The sequence below is a fragment of the Cinclus cinclus genome, chromosome 11 (genome assembly GCF_963662255.1).
Source record: "Cinclus cinclus chromosome 11, bCinCin1.1, whole genome shotgun sequence".
NCBI lineage: Eukaryota > Metazoa > Chordata > Aves > Passeriformes > Cinclidae > Cinclus > Cinclus cinclus.
Window position 1 is genome coordinate 10639975 of NC_085056.1, and position 17870 is coordinate 10657844.

At 37.8% G+C, this 17870-nt stretch overlaps 1 protein-coding gene across 2 annotated transcripts in view; it reads right to left on the minus strand.

Moving 5' to 3' along the window:
- Nucleotides 1-17870, minus strand: part of FTO (FTO alpha-ketoglutarate dependent dioxygenase) — a 224458-nt gene that overhangs the window by 16260 nt on the left and 190328 nt on the right. The gene's annotated exons all lie outside the window — the stretch shown is intronic.

Consider the following 17870-nt stretch of genomic DNA (forward strand, 5'->3'; position numbering starts at 1 on the left):
AATTTAACTTTATGGATCTGCAGTATTCTGAGGTGCAAACAATGAACCATAGCTCCACATCAATAACTGATTAGAGGATGTTAGTTATGTTTAATTGTTTGGGTTACTGTTCTTTAAAGCAGTCTGCACTTTAAAGTGTTCACTGGATGTACCTCTAAAAGATAAACCAGCTGTGAGTTCAGGCAATCAGAACCTATATAAGACAGACCTAAAAATGCCATTAATGCTACTTATGGAGTTTTTAAACATTTTATCTGTAATAGTTAAAGCCGTCACCTGAAAGGAAATGCAGTTTTGCACATTTCTATAAAATTATTTTATGTAAAACCCTATAAAATTAATTTAAGGTTCTAATTATATACAAACAAGGGCACTTATTTCAGTTTCATTCTGTAACAGTGGAAAATTAGGACAGCTTTTAATTTTGGTAATTAAAGTTTTTTATTCCTGAAAATTAGTAATTTTGAACATTCAAATAAGCATATGTGTCACTCATGGAATAATTATTATTTCATAATTACTATGAATATAAAAAGGACTTCTCTTTGACAAAGGGTACAATAACTGAAGTAATACATACAATTTGCTCTAATTCTCTGAAAAGTTGAATGGAAGCAATAGCTTTATGTATGTCTCCATGCATTTAAAAGTAACTTTTTCTATTCCCAAGACAGCTTTCTTCCATTTTTCTCCAAAGTATTTAATTTAGTTTCAGTTAAGGAATTCCTTAAAACCTCTGTGCCTATCTTTAAATATCCCAAATGTTGTAACTAAAACATATCAACTGCTCCAGTAGATAGCATTTACCTGTAAGCTCATCTCCTTCTACGGCACATTTAACTACCTTCCATGCCCTCACCAGTGCTCTATCCAAACACCAAACCCCTTCTGGTATCACAATAACCTTCTCTCTATGCATGGGAAATCAGCACCTGAACTAGTCAAGAAAAAAAACAAATCTAAAATCTTATGCACAGTATGCTTACTGAAAAAGCACTTCTTCAGCTTATTTTAAATAATTTATAATGTTTCCACTTATCCACTATCTCTTCTGGTGAGAATGAGCCCAATGACACCACATTGTCTATCAGAGCCACTCATAGGCACAGTTCCAGTTCACAGCATGATGCAAAGGATGTTCACAGCAATCATCTTAAATTCAAATATACCAGTCTAAAGTATTTCTGAGAATTTACCATGTAATATTTTAGGTACAAATCTCTGTTTAATATTTTCCATTATACTTCATATTTGCATTGAAAGTGTCTAATTTCTTCATTGGAAACAAAAATTACTGTGACGTGATCATTTTGCAGGTAATATATAATCATATTTCAGATTTAAATTTCCTAGATGGGAAGAGATGCATAGTCCAGATTTTGTACTACTTCTACACTGCCTCAAACTGATTTATCTTCAACCTTTTGTATCAGTTTTACACTAGCATAATTGAATAGAGTTCAATAGTCTGTCTTATTTACAGCTGAAGAAAGAATTGAGTCCACAGCATTTCTTTTCATAAGTCAAATACCTTGTCCAAGGATTCAAAGTTCATACTTTCAACTCCACGTGTGTTTGTGCAGATGTATGACACAAACATTTTAAACAATTATGCAAATGACAAGAACTGATGCCATTTAATGTGGGTTGAGTTTTTAACCCCTCAAAAAGCAAGGACATGTGAACTGTTTAAAGCAGTCCCATCAGAGTACAGCATGATCTTGACTTATAAGAAATTTCAATTAGTAATTCATTGCTTTCAGGTACTGTAGCCACTATAGCAATTCTACTTTAATTCCATCTGACTTCAATTGTGTTCAAATTATAGTAAAAAGGAAGAAGACAACAAGCTGTAAATATGAAAAGAGACAGAAAATCATTGAGAATCATGCCTTTATGAATATTTGATGAAGAAAGGTTAGATCTACTGCTGGTAAATTACTAGAAATTATGTCCATCATGTGACTCTGTCAGTAAAGGTTAATACAAATAGGTTTGGATTTAGTTGGGATGACAAGGAGGATTAAAAAAGATTTGTCCTGTCCTTGCTGCAATTAGTTTTTCTCCTATCATTATTGTAATAGAGTTTATTGTTAGGATTATGGTAACAGAACTCCCACTCAATGAAATAATTTTGTTTTCCATGATACTGTGCCACTTTTGCAATAAATTTTTCATCTCTCCTAATCTATCTCTTTATTGCTCATTTGCTGAAGTGAAGATACGATCATTAACCCATTTCTTGCTGTATTAAGTCTCACTTTGAGTAAAGGGGAATTTTGGATGCCTTCCCATGGGCTGCACAAGGCTTATGGGCTGCACTCCTGCCCTTCTGCACTGCAGAGCAAGGGGGGGACGTGGTGATAAGGTGGGACATCACACAAGACCCTTTAGACAAAACTGGGGATGACATCTGATCTTGTCTGCACTAACAGCTCTTCTGAGCTCGTGGTGATGGAGAATGGGAAACCTGGAAGTTGTTACTGCACATGCATGCACACAAATAAGAAGTCTTGAAAATCCTCACCCTTCCTCTTACATTGTAACCACTTCAAAGCACAAGCTAAAGTAGATTGAAAGCTTGCTATTTTCTATAGAAAGAAGTTGTTAATAAAACTATCAAGCAGCTATGCAAAATCAATCAGAATCTTAAGCAAAGTTAAGTTTCCTTCCAAGATGCATTGCAAATTTTATCTTACATTCCATTGTTACATTTGATCCTCTTTGTTGTATTCATATTGCTTTAAGTACAAAATTTTGGTCCTATGGAGTTGATAGTTTATTTGTCTTCTTTTTAGTTTTTATATATATATATATATATATATATACACACTGCATAATATATATACGGAAGTGTATATATACACTTCTAAGAATACATGAGTAGCAGAAATTTAGTTCACCATTTTCTATGTCTGATGAAAATAAAACTTTCTGTGTAATTCTTCTGATAAATACATAAATTAAAACTCTGGAAGTACAAAATATATTTAAGAAGTACACAGAATTGCTACAAAGTGTTAAAAGTGGCTAGCAAATGACTAATGGGAATTGGCATGTGCAGCACAATTGATGGCAAGTAGCCATTCTTTGGTGGTGTCCACTGAGAGTTACATATACTTCTTCCACACTTAACATCACGTGAAAGGAGGGAATTTAACACATCAGGAAGCTTGCTGGATATTCAGAACATCTGATCAATACCATTGACAACAATTCTGTCTAAAAGCATTGGGGCAACCCTAAGTAAGCTATGGGAGCAGGCATTCGGGGCCTTTGACCCCACATTCCCATTTCATCCCCGAGAGGCAGCGTGGCTCCCTTTCCTGAGCTTTCCCACGTCACTGCTTTCCAGCTGCCTGCTTTAATAAAATGCACCCTTCACAGTAGGTTTGACCCAGCTAAAACCAAAACAAATAAAAACCCAAAAACGCCACTAGTGCCACTCTGAAACAGGGATTCGGGTCACACGGATGCTGCCCTGCTGCAGCCACCCTTATCAGCTGCAGAGATTGGACTCGTGTAAATCTCAGCAAGGTCCTCAGCATTCAGGGACTCAGTGGGATACAAATGGCTTCTTCATGTACCAGGCGTGCTCAGAGAGACTGGAGTTACCTGTGGAGCATCTTCCCCACTCCCTGACATACACCTGGTGGTCCTGAAAGACATCATGACAAATATCCACTTGCCAGATTTAATGCTCTAAAAAGCACCCAGATTTTATTGCTCCAGTTGAAGTTAACTCTCAAAGACAGAAGACAGGGATGCATGTGTCTCGAAGTACCTCAGGTAGCATTAGGGAAATGAAGTGCAATGGAAAAAAAACCATTAAACTTATATGCAACATATCAAGTCAGACTGCTGTTCCCATGTACTGGTAATGGTCACCTATCAAGGGAAGAGAAAGAGAAAGAGAAAGAGAAAGAGAAAGAGAAAGAGAAAGAGAAAGAGAAAGAGAAAGAGAAAGATGATAAGCCTGTTAGAAAAGAAAAAAGAAACATCTCAAAGCAGAAATGTACTACATGGGAGTCATGGAGCAGTCTATAAAATTTTAAACATGTTGATTGCTATTAGAAAGAATCAGAAAGTCACAAAGATAGTCACAGCTATAAGCTAAAATATGCACATAACCCCTAGAAAAATAATCGTGTGTGACTGGGCAAGAAAAAAATATTTTCTCATGTTATCACTGACTTAATTATGTGTTTATCCCTGCCACCAGGCAGCCTGTGAGAATAATTGTATGTACCTTTGCAAGGCAATCCATACAGTGTGGGTTATTTTTAATGATATGATCCACATTCCAGAAATGCATCAGTCACTGAATTTTGTAACTTTTAACTAAACATGTGAATATTGCTTCATGACTGTCCAATTTGTCACTTTTTCAAAGTGACAAATGACTCCTGAGAGACACAGTTCTTTAACTTAATTCTATCTTTTTACAGTGCTATCAAAGCAAAAATAAAACAACCTGAGGTGTTCAGCTTTAAAGACAACATAATGAGATCAGAGATACTGCCTGCAAAGAAATTACCTTATGGCTGATTAATGAAAGTAACCTTAAATAGTAGGCATCCTGCCAAGAACAGAATACTATAACAAATGGGTAGGAAACAACAGGCACCTTTCAAGGGGCTAGGGCTCAGCAGCCTGGAAATTTGAGCAACCTGCTTTCAAATTTGATCCCAGCAACCTGGAATGACCAAATAAGTCATATCTTTTATAATGTCCTTCATAAATTTTCCCCTTTTGTGTATTCTATAATGATGTAGATAATGGATTCAATTAGTTGTTGATGAAAAAAATCGTACTATATGATAAAAATTTTGCATGTTGCTACAGGAAAAAACAGAAATAATATTTAATAATAACAAAAAAAATCTGCTCAGCCCTGTGAACTCTAAAGGTCCTCTGCTACACTCATGATTTGCTCCATTTTACATGAGCAGTATGTTTTGTCTATTGCTGTAATTCATGTTAAGTGCCTTCAACTCAATTACTATTTCTCCCTGTTCTCTTTCTCTAGCGTAAGGTCAAGGTCCAAAAAGTGACCTTCCAAAAGACACTCCACTGGTCTTGCTAACCTTTTTTTTGCTACTTCTTCTGGCCTCAAATGTGCTTGGTTCCATGTTCATACAGTTGCTTCTTTACACATCTCCCTCAGGTTGTTATTACATCTTAGTACATCAGCCACTCCCTGGTCCAGCTAAAAATAAGTGTCTTAATATTTTATTCCACAGAACTGCTGAATTTCCTTTGAGTCCTCAAACAGATGAAAACCAGTTTGTTTGGACTTTTTTATATTTAATTAGCTTTGCCTATGTTCAGCTTGTTATACCTTGGTTATTAAAATTAAATCTTCTCAGAAAATGAAAGTGAGAGTCAAACGTTGTTCCTTGGTGCTGTACTTTCTTCTCCCTAAGCTGTTAGTAATTAATGTTTCTAGGTGCAAAAACTATAGATCATGATTAACTTGGTCATGCCACCCTTCAAATTCTTTTTTCTTTTCAAAAAGAGTGAAAGCACAATTGCGGGAATAGTTGTTGATGGAAAATTCAAGATTAATGTAAAATCTAGACATTCAGGATCTTGTCAACCTCAAACTGCTAACAATCCCACAACATTTCGCATACTCTGGTTTGAGTCACTCACCACAGTCTCACTGTCAGACATGGATCTCAACAGAACTCCTGATTCTGTTAAACACAGCCTGCATTAAGTAGGCCTGGGATGTTCAGCAATTTGTGGAACGAAACATATGTAACTCAGACATGAGTGTATACATAGAACTATTCAGCACTTCTACAGGAGCATAGACGCTCTAGTTGCTGTCTGAAATCTGTAAACTATTCATCACAACAGAAACTGCTAAAAGGTTGTAGGTGACTAGAAATAGACTTTCCTGAAATCAATTAAATAATTTCAACACGGCCAGGTGAGGACAGTAATTTCACTTGTCTGAAGGAGTGGACAATGTGCTATTCTACAAATCAGCTGACTTCACCACTGGCTGTCAGAAGAACTCAAGAGTTTGATATTGTTAGAGGGGTTATATTCAGCTCTCAAAATTGCTCGTGTGGCTTTGTATTTGATAGTTGAAGAAGAAACCAGGCAACCACACACTGCTTTTAATGTGCTTTCTTTAAACCAAATTCTGGGCACATAAATCGGATACAGCCTGTAATACTATGACATGCTGACAGCTAGCTTTTCCTCATCAATCTTATATTAGCTTCATTGCTTAATTTCCTGTGTAAATGTATACTGTGTACTTTTGCAAGTGCATTCGTCACATGCCCCATCCTATGAAAATTGGTGACTTAGTTGCATTTCACCTGTAAAGAACCCAAGACACTACACAACCAAATGTTTTGTGCTTGTAAGCAAAGGCAGGATTTATCTGACAGACACCTAGAACTGCAGGATAAAAAAGGCCATCCCAGGTTGAATGGACATCTAGAAAGGCAAAACAAAAATTACTCTAACAACTCGGGGCTCAGAGCAAAGAGGTTATTGGTTTGCATTCCACCTGCATGACAAAAACCAACAAAGTTCCATACACATTCATGCAAGGAAATACTGGAGCCAGGCTCTTCAGAAAAGACAAGGGGTAACAGATCAAAACTGAAACAAGAAATATTTTAATCATTCTTCCCATGAAGACAGCCAACTAGTAGAACAGGTTGCCCAAAGTTGCACTGTCTTCCATCTTTGAAGGTTTTCAAGCTCTGACTGGCTAAAGCCCTGAGCAATCTGATAATGACCTCATTGATGATAATGCTTTGAGCAAGAGGTTAGTCTATAGAGCTCCTGAAATCCCTTTCAATTTCACTTATTCTATAAATCTGCGAACTAAAGCTTTCAACCTCTTTTCATTAAAGATATTTTAAATACACATTGTCTCTTTTCAGAGATGAAATCTGCTTCCATAATAGTATGCAACTGAAACATTCTTGGGGTTTTTTCACCTTACGTTGAAGGTAAAAATGTTGACTTACTTCCAGTTTCCCAAAGAAGGATGGGCAAGAAAGAAAGAAAGAAAGAAAAAATCCCAAACCTTTATTGACATAAACCAACACAGAATGGCTTAACTTTTCTCAAGTATTAACATTATAATTAGGGAACAAGAGATTTTGTTCCAACTTTGGGTTTCTCGCAACATCCTGCCTCAACAGCATCTCTTGGAATTTGTGACTACTTTAAGCACAAATTGTTCTTCCAAAGTGATGTTGACTTTTGTGGTCTATTAAACAAGCAATACAAAACTGTACGGTGACGCAAATGCTTCAGGCTAAGCTGTACATAAAACAGCTCCTTTCCCCATGGGACTCTCTAGAAGTATAGACAAGATTAAAACTAAACTTCAGTGTTTTAGCAATAAGCGGTCAGGAAGCAAAAGCAATTCATACAAGTTTTCTCATTGTTTCATTTCCAGGTGAGAAATTATTTGCCTACCTACAGAGAGATGGAGTAATTGCCAAGGGAAAAATAGAAACAGTCCAGTCTTAGGGAGTGCATGAAAATCAACATGCAGTTATACACCTTTGGATCCTTCTTCCAAAGTATCTCCCATTTACAGAAGGTTGCTAGGGTAGCCCTGGCCAAGGATTCTGAAAAATCTACATTTCTGTCTGCAGGGGAAAAGGGACAGAACCACACAAGTGCACCAGCAATCACAGCAAGGATTGTTTTAGCCTGGACAGCCTCCAAGAAATCCTAATGGACTTATATCTGGGCTCAGATGGAGGGAAAAGAAGTTAGAAGGAAATCTTCACAACACAATGTTTTAGGGATCAGAAATTCCACTGAGGCTTTTGTTTATTTAATTTTAGATTGTGCTGTTGTGCACTTTTTCCCTCATTGGTGTGGAATGACCTACCAAACTCTCTACTGGAAGGACAAGTTCACCAATAGTATAAGCAAACACAAGCAAGTAACAAGAACCTACCCATAGCAGTGAAAATTCTCACTGTCTTATCTGTAGAGAAGTTTTCTATGTCCTGTTTTGGTAAACATGCTAGATAAAAGGATAACCAGTTTGCATTTGAACTGTATAGGTGCTACAGAAAATCAAAGAATGGCTGAATATGAAGTATTTATTTTAGGATAGTTCTATTCTGTATTATTCTATGTGAATATTCATCTGGAAATTGCTAATATGCTGACAGCGATGAGGGACTCAGAATAGGATGATATTCCAAGTTCTTAGACATGCTTTGCCCAATTATGTTTACTACTAGTGGTCCCCGTGTGTTTAGAAAGCTGTTGTGTATGTGCAGAGTGGATATAGTTAGAAAGAAAGATTTTTTTTACATTTTTCAAACATACACCTTTCAGTTTGTAATGCCTCATGTTAACATATACGGTCTTATTCTGCTGTTCTCATTCAGACAAGACACCCATTCACTTTGATAGTTCAGTTTTATATAGGAAGCATATTCTGAATTAATTTATCCTAAATGGTAAACAGCAACTTTGGGGAGAAATCCAGCAAGATTAATCCTATACATTTTCTTTCCAGAAAATGCTGGATTACATCTTTGTTTTAATGAAGACCTCACTTCAAACTGTTATTTTCTTTCTATTCAGATTTCAAAGTATTGCAGTTATTTGTGCCAGTTTCAGCAATTATAAGTGTTATTTCTTCTAAAACACCTTATTTTAATCAATTTCAAGTAAAGATACACGAGTTCAGATTTCTATTATATGAATGTAGTAAGCTAACTCTCCAGAAAAGATCAAGATGTTGTGTTTTGTGAAATACCTTTGTATACTCCAGTCAGCAAAGCTGTAAACTGGTAAAGACATTACACACCAAAATTCCAACTTTAAAATAAGTCCTTTCCACTGGAAGCTCATGCACAGTTTGAAAATTCCTGAAATGTTACTTGGAGGTTATAATCGTTCAGTTAATCTCCACCTATGTTTCAGTAATCAGAACACTAGCACTGAGTTTTTGACAACTGCAATAAATATATTAGACATGTGTTGAAGGTAACTCTTGTAGGATTCAAAAGGGGAAAAAATAGTTTCTTTTTAAGACTTTGACAATTAAAAGTTTTTCTACAGAACAAAAATAACTCTGCTTATAATGTAACTTCCATGTTTCAGCTTCTATTTCTCCCAGCTCAAAGCACTTTATAACACTGGTTCAAATAGTTCATGCTTTATGCTTGGAAGCACTTTCATTAACTATTTATGTAGGTATAGAAAGCAAGATTTGGTCCATGATAAATAATAAATCTTCAATAGATTTAGCTAGGATCTTTTCAACAAAACATGTTTTTGTCAGAAAATTCTAATATCTTGAAATCATAAAAGTTGATGGAATGAGTTGATTCCAATTCATTAAATGTGTCAAAGACATTTTGGAAAGACATTTCCAATTGTAAAAAAAATCTCTTTTTAACATATTCAAAACAAGTAACTTACATTTTGCTAAATACATCCAAAAGATCTCTCAAAAATCACACATATTTTTGGAACACAAAATACTTTCACTAACCTGTGCTAAAGTATCTTCTGAATTGAAGGCTATGGTAAATTTTTAAGAATTTGACTTTTTGCCCTTATAGAAACCGTCTTAAATGCTGACATTTTCCCCAGGACTTACAACTGTCCTTTATATCAGTATTCCTTACTACTATTTACATTTTCCTACAGAGGTATAAATGAATTACTTAAGATTACAAAGCAACTGGATTTTAGAACAGTGTGAAACAAAACCATTCTGCTTTCCAGAAAAACGCTGAAACTGTACTGGTTCTTTACTTTTAGGAACATAAACGAATAAAGCCTAATTTGCAATCCAAAGGTGTTTGGATTTATCCAAAATCCATTTCCCTAAGCATCCCTGAGCTAGCCAGGATACCCCAAACAATTTATACAACTGTGCCCAGCACAAAGTGTGTTTATCTGATGTGGCACAGGAGACTCGGCCCTCAACAAGACTGTGAACATGGGATACTTGTGCTTCACCAAAACCTCCTGCAGCTCATTTAAAGCCATCAAGGCTGCAAGTATCTAAGGTGAATTCGCTGCAAACAGCTGGTTTGGTCACCCACCCATAGATGTCATAAGAAGAGACACGTGGAGCTTCTCTTTCATAATTCCAATTATTGGTAGGAACTGGACTTCTGGCTGAGCTCTCTGTAATCACAGTAAGTGCTCAGAACCTAAGAAAAGGGGCAGAACCACAGCTAAGCAAAAAAATCCAAGCCAAACATGGCACAGAAACAATATCACACAGATGCCAAGGCCGTGCAGTTGAGAAAGGCCCATCAGAGGAAGGAGCAAGTGCCACCCTGCCCCATGTCTGCAGGCTGCTGCCTTGGTCCTTCAGCCTCCTGTGAGCCTGGTAGGCAAATATTTGTATTCCTACTGATTCCCCACCAAATACAAACTTCACTTGTAGATCTGCTCAGAGACAAAGCCTCCTAGGATATTACCAGCCCCCTAAGAGATTGCCAGGATCTCCCACAATAGCAACACCAAAGTGATGCAGTCATTTGGGTTAAAGAAACAGAAAAAAAATTAATGATTTTGGACCAGAAAGGAAACAAAGACAATTCCTGTAACAAGGTAGTCCTTTCTACCCTGTCTCATACAATTCCAGAACCTGACTAGCAACTTCTCATATATGATACATACTACATATCTAAATCATAAATATTTCAGTTATTTATGACAGCAAACAGAAGAACCTATTATTTGCACATAAATGGATTCTGAAAGCAAAGGAAGAAAAAAGGCTGTACAACATTTTCTCAGAGATGGCTTAAAGAACAAGAACTTAAGGAACTCATACTTTGTGACTTAATTTTAGCATTTATATAGTTACAAATAACCTGAGGCACTAAAAATTGCCATAAGGTAATAAGGTAAGGTATAAAAAAGGCTGAGTCAAGACCAGCTGCTGCCATCAAAGACCCTGAAAAGTAACCAAAACAGAGTCATCTGTCCACTAGATGTTGTTTTGGTGCTACCTCATTTAATAGGGTTCAGGAAACCCAACAAAATCAGTGACTCTGCCAAAGTAAAGTTGAGGGTTTGGCTTAAATTAACAAAGCATGCTAGCAGATATATAAACTTAACTAAAGACAAAAGTCTCAACTGAGCTAGAATTTTAAAAGAGCTCTAGTAGAGAAGTTTTCATTTTATATAAAAAAGGGAGGAAAAAGTAGTGATTTTTGTCATGGTGGGAGTTTCTGAGCCCCTCCTTCACAAGGGCAGCAAAGAACCTGCTGGCATTCGCCAGGAGACCACCTACAGTATATTACACAGTATATATACTATATAGTATATTGGAAATGTCAAGAATGAGCTGCATGTGAAAATAAAGAATATATGCCCTATTTCCTATGGAACACCTCAATATGGCATGTATAATGTCTTAAAATTTTCCACTGAAATATTGGCTGTTACCCTAGTCCAATCTGGATTGTCACTCAAATGTCAGGACAGAAAGAGAAAATGCTGGGCTGGGCTTTTTTTCCTTGCTTTAAACTTACCAAAAATTTTACTGTCAGTCACTCCCTTTCTCTTGCTACTAACGGTACTCCCTAAAAATCTGACAGCAGCACTCAGTCCATCCCAGGGCGGGCAAGCAGCTGAGGTCATTACACTTGTGTGACCTTGTGGCAGCTGGTCCCCAGACTGGAGTTGTTGGACTTCCATTTCCAACACAGAAACTCATTTCTGGAATTGTAAAGTAAGGTACTACATGCCACACTGCTATCACAATGGCACAAAGAAAGGATCCTTCTCTTTAAAAAAAAAAACAAAACAAAGAGCTGACAAACAAGGGCACATGCAGCTGCACAAATGTAGCCAGACAGTGCAATTCTTGGGCAGTCAGAATATTGCTACTGAATCATTTTCCTGAGAAAAATCTTCAGAGAAGCAATGGTGAGATGTGTTTATCACATATACACACATATTAATGTAGGTTATGCAGAAAACTCCACAAGGTGAAGCTGCAAAGCACAAATACGACATTGTATTATAAAAAGTCCTGGGTCACATTAGTTTCCAGTACAGAAAAACCCAAACTACAAACTGTGAAAATGAGATACACAGATCATCTGTGTTAATTTGCTGCTTTGACTCAAACCTCTAGATTTTAACACAGAAATGCAAAGCACAACTTTCCAATATTCCCTGGTAAGCAGCTGCTTTATGAACAACTGGAAGAAAACCTTTATGCTTGGTCACACCACCAGCAGGAGACAACTGGCTTTTCTCATGTAATACAGGGAATTGCAGCCAGTACTTCATTAAAACACAAGACACTTTGGCAGACATGGATGCTGAACATTGCTTACTGTTCACATCTGTGGGTAAATGACAGCAGGCTGAAACTGTTGCCTTCCACTAAAGAGCAAGTACATGATCCAGTGCAGTTAATCAATAAGATAATGGAATGAATCAATAGCAAAGATTTTTAGGAGGTCTTAATTAAACAAACACTTGCAGATACAAATGATGTCTCCAATCTATTGATGGTGCCAGGGTGAGGGGTTAAACACGAACAAAACCATCAACTTTATTTTACCAGCATCTATTTCTGCAAACTACCACATAGCGTTTTGGCCTCTGCATTGGCCCATCACTGCATCCCTATTCATTTCTGCCACCACATTACACAGGCACATTAGCACATAATAAAGAAAAAGAAACAAACTGAAAACCCCCCTGAACAATTCAAGGTGTGATGACAAAGTAGATAATCCACTGCTCTTTCTTCTCTTTGAAAGGTGTGACTACCTAGCCAGAAGTCCTAATAAAGCCACTTTCCAGCTGCAAGGTGTACAATTAGAATAATTAAAGAATACCTAAATTGATAGACCCATTAATGCAGGACATCTCCATGGGCCTCCTGCACAAACATGATAAGTCGATATTTTTGATTCTCCCAATGGTTCTGTGCCAGGCACTGTTTTAAAGAGACATCAATCTATGATGTCAGCATTTATCTAATGAACCTTCAAAAATCAATGTCAAGATGGCCTGCTACATGTCTGCACCCTATTTGTCCATTCCCCAAGGGACAGCAGGTAAAACAAAAACACTGTGTTGCATTCTGCTATAAGGGGCGGGGGGGGATTCTTTTTAAAATTGTGCTGTATTGTGGGGGGGATTCTTTTTAACAGATTTCTTGGGTGAAATCAAGCGCAAAAAAGGCAAACATACTACCTGAGAACCATTTATTGATAATGAATGATATGGGTCCCTACTAGAGAAGAAGAGAAAACTAAGCAGACAGGGGGAAAGAGAGACCAAGAGAGAAAAAGAAAAACAGGGACAGAACCACCAGAATCCTGGGGTGCTCTATTGGCTTCCAACCAGCAGGTCAAGGGTGTGTTCTGCACGATTTATAATACAGCACAACTTCTTCCCTGCCTCAGTCATTGAAGTGCTCACGTTAATACTGCATTTCTCTGAGCTTGGTTTCTCACACATTTTGTCTGACATTTTAATACTGCTTTCTCTAACATGTCCATGGGGAGACCATCCATTAGGATTTTTTTGGGATTACCTTCTGCCAGCCTTGTGACCAAATGGACCGTCAAGCTAAATCAGGTGGTGAAGATCAGAAAGATACAGGAGCAGCAATGGTGGGGTGCTGACAGAATTGCCATGGCATGTCTCTTCCAGCCTCAGTGTTCCTAGACCTGTAGGCTCTTTGGCTCTCCCAAGCCTAACCCTAACCCTTATCCTGAAGGCAGTTTGGCACAGGGATAGATGTCCTCACCTACGGCTCATAGGTGGCACAGACTGAAGAGGTTTTCTGGGAAGCAGCAGGGGAATTGGCAGGCAGGCATGCAGAGCAGTGAAGCAGGGTAGACAGAACAGGTGTGGGCAGGGAAGGAAGCAGGGAGAAAGCAGGGTGGACTGCAGGAAGATGGGATGCAGGCAGGGTGAGGACAGGAGCAAAAAGGGGATGAACAAGTGGCAAGTGGACCAAAAACCAGACGGGACCCAGTTATGACTCCCTTAATTGCTTTTTATATGCTAAGGCTCCTCCCGTAGTCCTATCCCTTGAGGATGACCACTGGCTGGTCAGGGGAAGTGTCCCCTAGCAGCAGGAGTTCCCCCACCTCTCACGAGAGTCACCTGCAGCCCAGTGGTGGCAGTTTTCTCTCCCCTGACTGGCTGTCAGGCAAAATCTCCACAGACACAGAGCTTCCCTCCATTTTCTAAAGGGGTCATGCCTAGAGGCTCCAATTTCGGTGGTCTCCATCCCCCCCACATGCTAGCTGACCACTACCTGTGCCATGTGTTAGGGTTCTCAGCACGGGCTGGATAGCTCCTCTAGCAATTTTACACCTGCTGTCACAAAATGGATTCTTAACCCACAGTTCGAGAAATAAAATCTGACAGTATTGAGGCATAAATAAAAATTAAATTGGTTCCTCACACATTGTAAGAGGAGTAAAAACTGCCTGTGACCACCCTACATGATCTGGACAATGGTAATGGAAGGAGGGAAACTTGACCTGGCTGTAGACAACAAGAGTAGGTTTCCAAAGACAATAGGTATTCCAATCCCTGCTATTTAACATACATATAAACAATAGGTAGTTGAAGAGAAAAGGAAATTATGTGGCTTATGGTCCTCTAAAATTGTCTTTGTCAGGCTTGCAGTACAATGACAACCAGGTGATCGTTTTTTAAATTACTATAATTGGGATTCTCAAGGATAACAAGATTGCCTTAGCTATTTATATAATTCTTATCCTTGTTGCCAGTAGTACATTCCTTGGCAGAATTCTTGTTTACACCTGAGAGCCAGGGTGTTCAATCCCTTGCATAGCTATTTGCTAGGAGAGCCACTTAGCTCTGCTGAAGCAGTTCTTTTAGCTATTTTCTTGTTAGCGTTTAGAATCAACTTATCCTCACTATTCTGTCCATAAAATTCCCTGAAACTGATATTTTGACACTATATCAGACAGAAAGTGGAGGTCTAAGTTAGCTTCTCCCTCTCCTGTTTGAATAATAAACTGGTCTCTCTAGTTGCTCTGAGGTAGGGCTGCCTCCAGCTTGTAACTGGAGGTGACAGGTACTCTCTAGAAGATGGGCTGTCTTGTAATCTTTTTCTTTATTCACAGCAACTCTGTCTCTTCCTTCTGTTCAGAGTATTTACTCTTGTTGGTAGCATGTAAACAGTTAGCTATGCCTTAGACAGTTCAAAGATGTGCTGTGTGGGTGAATTAGTTGTTGCAGGATGCCTGTCTGCCTTCATACACACACTTGTTTCAAACACTGCCATTTTCAGATTTCTGCCCAATTAACTGATGATGACAGAGCCCAGTCCTGAGCTTCTTGCCCAGAGGAAGCCTCCCCCAAATTAAGGAAAAGCTCTAAGGAAGCAGAAATCTGAGAATCTCTCTGAAGATGCCACAGTTTCTCCACACTAAAATGCTGCATTCCAAATATTTAGTACACTCGCAAAACATTTACATTCTTATCTAAATGCAAAGCATGCAATGCAATTCCTTTAATAACACTTGTGTTTTTCAATGAGTTGGAATGAATTCAGGCTTTTTTCACATATAAAAATTACACAGAATTTGTTCTTAAATTTTTTCTTAAATATATTCTAAACAACTAGGGCAGCACTGACAAATGGGACAGCTTCTGCAAACTACTGATGTCTCATGACATGTTCACTAATATTTCATAATGGCTTTTTTCCTTGCCTGTCTGCTGTAGAAGAGCTGCTGATTTGTCTTTACTCACAGATAACGCAGTGGGGCCAAGTTTTCTATTTGGTGCAATCACATGAGGACTGCATTTGATTGCTGGTATCTCGGCAAACAGGTTTTCCATTTGAATACCAACAATATTCAACTTATATTTTGGGAAAACTAGTTCCCCATGTAAGGAAGTTTTCCTCCACATAAATGTACACTCTTGCATGTTTATGAAATGCTCCTTTTAAAATTTTTCTTCATTCAAGTGAAAGTTCCAAATCTGCCCAATTGTACCAATCTGTACTTTTGGTACAAACTCTCATGAACCTTCCTAGGGATTCTGTTTTTAACTGCATTTAATGTACCATGCTTCTTTTATTAAAATGCAACCCAGTTTTTATTAAAAAACCCCAAGTATACAAATTAATTTTAAAAGCGACTATTCAGCTCTTCAAAGAGATGTTCTTTAGATAGGTAAAGTTATAAAAGCATGGGAACACAGAACCTGCTGTGCAAAATGCACCACCAGTTAAGTGAGTAAATAATCAGGAGCCATCTCATACAATAGGGTCACAATGGAATATTTTTTTTCTATGCTTTATAGCACCTACATTTACTCTGATATTTTAGAAGATTACGTCAAGTTTCCAAATTTTATCTAAACTTGTAATTCCGGCCTAGTGTTGATGGATAATAAATAAATAAATAAATAAATAAAAATGTAATAGATAAAAGTCACTAGACACATTATGCATGTTTTACTGGTTAACATTCTTAGGTGGTATCATAAGCTTCTCAATCATCCTTGGATATTTCCTAGTGAAATTATTTTAATTTATATTTGGGGTTTTAATTTCCTGAGGCATTCCGCTAAGGGCCTGTGCCTCCATGGAAATTTGGCAGGTTAACTTATTAATAAAGACTTCTGTGGAAAGACTGAGTGGGTCTTGAGCATAAGTCAAGTGAAATCATACATTCTTTAAAGAAACTCTTGCAGAAGGCCTGTTGCACTCAACACCCATCCAGAGTAATTGCTGTGGATATGATTTGCTCAAAAGTCCATTTCCAAATGGTAGGACATGCAGGCAACAAAATAACTTGTTCTTAAATGTCTTTGTGAACCTATGCCGGAGCAATGACATGTTTGTACAAAAACAGATCAGCATTGACAGTACACCATCCCTAGTATTATGCCAGAATACTCATCAGTAGCTCATAATTCTTCAGGAAGCATCTAGATACTCCTTCACAATCTATCAAGAACTGACCGGTCTCCATCTTTCTTGAGAGATCTTTGAAAAGCAAACCAAGACTTAAAACATTACGGTGTTGCAATTTTAATACGCGTGATTTACATTCTTGTTGAAAAGGTTAAGCTAAAGCTATAGCCAGACTCAGCATGTGTGACATAGTCTCTGGAAGCATGTTACAAATGCAATCTAAAATCAATAGCAAAAAACAATTACAGCATCTGAATACCATTTGGGTGAAATAAGCTGAGGCTGGTGAAGCAACCAGCAAATGTATGTCAATACCTGCAACAAAGTATTCCACAGAGTTTGCACAAAGAGGGGTTGAGTAAATATCAATAAAGCAACTCCAACTACAAACAGTAAAAATGATAAAATCAATATCATAAAATAAAAAAGTTAGCACACAGATGAACACTGTGATGTAGACAGTGCTGTGCTAGGAGTGTTGCTAAGTTCCAGCATCTCAGTACAGGAACAAACAATGACTGCATTTGTCCAGTGCTCTGATTAGTCAAGAAATCAAAGTATACAACAAATGGTATGCAAACATTACACCACAGGCATTCATATGAAAATGTATTTATGTCCTACAGCAGGAGCAATCACATATCCACTGCACCTGCTAGTCCTATGCACTGTCAAGAATTCATCTAACTAGCCCACAACATGCCAGCTCTGTCTGCTTAATGGGAAGACCTTCAAGGACTTCACATTTGTCCATAGAAAAGCCTTGAGTGAGAAAAAATATCCCATTATTGCAAAACATTTATATTTAAGCATCAAATCCCAGTAAATTCTTTAAAGACCCAGCAAATAAAAGGGTAAAACTGCGAGTGACAGCCCATCTGCAAGATGCTGTCTGTAGCTCTGACCTGCATTTAAAACAGGGCTGCTTAGCCTTTAGAGCACCTAAAGTTGG